Source organism: Populus nigra, chromosome 2, assembly GCF_951802175.1.
Source record: "Populus nigra chromosome 2, ddPopNigr1.1, whole genome shotgun sequence".
Classification (NCBI taxonomy): Eukaryota; Viridiplantae; Streptophyta; class Magnoliopsida; order Malpighiales; family Salicaceae; genus Populus; species Populus nigra.
The window spans coordinates 5875068-5877567 of NC_084853.1; positions in this window are offsets into that span (position 1 = coordinate 5875068).

Consider the following 2500-nt stretch of genomic DNA (forward strand, 5'->3'; position numbering starts at 1 on the left):
GTGGTGAGGGGCGGCGAGGACCGTGAAAGCTAGAGTTTTTCAGAGGCTGCCGGGAAAAAGGCCCCTCGGGTGGCGGGGTGCGAGGACCAGGCGCGTCATTCAATTCTCTTCCCTATCAACTTGGCTCCCGTTGGCGGGATTGGAGGCCTACTGTTTGTTACAGGGCTAAAATCGTCAGGGGAAGAGCTGACGAAACAATGCTGGTTTGGATGCAGGGGGTAGTGTTGGAATCGGCAGCGCGGACAAAATCGGCAAAGTCGACAAAAAAGACTGTTGGTCTGGACATCGGGGCAGCGGCAGCCATGCCGACAGGGGGGGAAATCGGCAGCGCAGATTTGTGCAGCTGCAGGTTCGTCGGGGAAATCGGCAGCGCAGATTTTTCGATGAACATGGGCTGGAAGATGGACTGTCCAGGCCAGGCAGGGAAATACGTCAAGGGGACACGCTGACGAAACAGCGCTGGTTTAGACACGGTGGGTGCAGTGTTGGAATCGGCAGCGCCGACGAAATCGGCAAAGTCGGCAGAATCGGCAGCGGGTGCTGGCGATGAGTCTGGACGATTTATAGTCCAGGGCTTGATGGAAAAGACTGTTGGTCCAGACAATGGGGCAGTGGCAGCGCGGATTTGTGCAGCTGCAGGTTCGTCGGGGAAAATCGGCAGCGCAGATTTTTCGACGAACAGGGGCTGGACCGGCCGGGCCAGGCAGGAAAATTCGTCAGGGGGGCACGCTGACGAAAAGAGGGGCTGCGGAGTGGAAAATCGGCAGCGCAGATTTTTCGACGAACAGGGGCTGGACCGGCCGGGCCAGGCAGGAAAATTCGTCAGGGGGGCACGCTGACGAAAAGAGGGGCTGCCGCGTGGAAAATCGGCAGCGCAGATTTTTCGACGAACAGGGGCTGGACCGGCCGGGCCAGGCAGGAAAATTCGTCAGGGGGGCACGCTGACGAAAAGAGGGGCTGCCGCGTGGAAAATCGGCAGCGCAGATTTTTCGACGAACAGGGGCTGGACCGGCCGGGCCAGGCAGGAAAATTCGTCAGGGGGGCACGCTGACGAAAAGAGGGGCTGCCGCGTGGAAAATCGGCAGCGCAGATTTTTCGACGAACATTCGTCAGGGGGGCACGCTGACGAAAAGAGGGGCTGCCGCGTGGAAAATCGGCAGCGCAGATTTTTCGACGAACATTCGTCAGGGGGGCACGCTGACGAAAAGAGGGGCTGCCGCGTGGAAAATCGGCAGCGCAGATTTTTCGACGAACAGGGGCTGGATGCTGGACCGGCCGGGCCAGGCAGGAAAATTCGTCAGGGGGGCACGCTGACGAAAAGAGGGGCTGCCGCGTGGAAAATCGGCAGCGCAGATTTTTCGACGAACAGGGGCTGGACGCTGGACTGGGCCAGGCAGGAAAATTCGTCAGGGGGGCACGCTGACGAAAACAGGGGCTGCCGCGTGGAATGGCAGCCTACACGCAGATGCGAATTCGGCAGCGCACGATGGCTTGAGCAGGTCATGGGTTCGACTTGGCGCGATCTGAAACCTGGACGAGGGACTGTCGACGCTGGACGAGCCAGCGCGGTGGCCTGTCGTGCCCCGTTCAGGGGGGGCCTGCCGCGGAGACAGCCCTCGCGGGCTCGACAGCGCAGGCCAGCGTCCCCGACGTCGCTGGCCGCGGCAGGCGAGCTGCCGGGGTTCCCGCATTCCTACAAGAAAACGTCGTGCTTTCCACATGAAACCAATCCAGTAAAATCAGCCATATTTTTATGAGGCTGCCCACTGAATTTGGGGTCATTCCGGGCCGGTTCCTAGTTTTGCGGATTTACTCGATTTCTAATGGTAGGAAAATTAAAACAAATACTTCCCGACCTCGAAAAATTCTGGGAAAATTAATGAAGGTGGATTGGATTTTTGCCAACCTCTGTGCAAAATTTCAGCTCAAAATACCAAGAAATGAATTTTTTAGAGGAGGGGTGACAGCTGGGACCTAGTAGTGTCTCCCCCTGCCAGAGCTGCAATGACACTTATTGCTCTTTAGGGAGCCACCAGGCCGGCGCCCCTCAAAGACCACACGCGCGCGCGCGCCCGCCCGCGCTGGGCGCTGGGGCGCTGGGGCCTGAGGGCCTGGGGCCCTTGGGGGCCCATGGGCGCTTGGGCGCGCGCGCGCGGCCCCCGCAGCCATGCCGCGCTGCGCGACGCGCGGACAGCCCCTGCTGGCTTGCTCTCTCGCCCGCGGGGGGGCTGCCTTCGGGCCCTGGCCCCCCGCGTTCTGGCCTGCCCCCTGCGTGGGAGAGGCTAGGCGCTGCAGGGGCCAGCCCGACGTCGCTGGCCGCGGCAGGCGACAGCCCGACATCGCTGGCCGCGGCAGGGGCCAGCCCGACGTCGCTGGCCGCGGCAGGCGACAGCCCCTGCTGGCTTGCTCTCTCGCCCGCGGGGGGGCTGCCTTCGGGCCCTGGCCCCCCGCGTTCTGGCCTGCCCCCCGCGTGGGAGAGGCTAGGCGCTGCAGGGGCCAG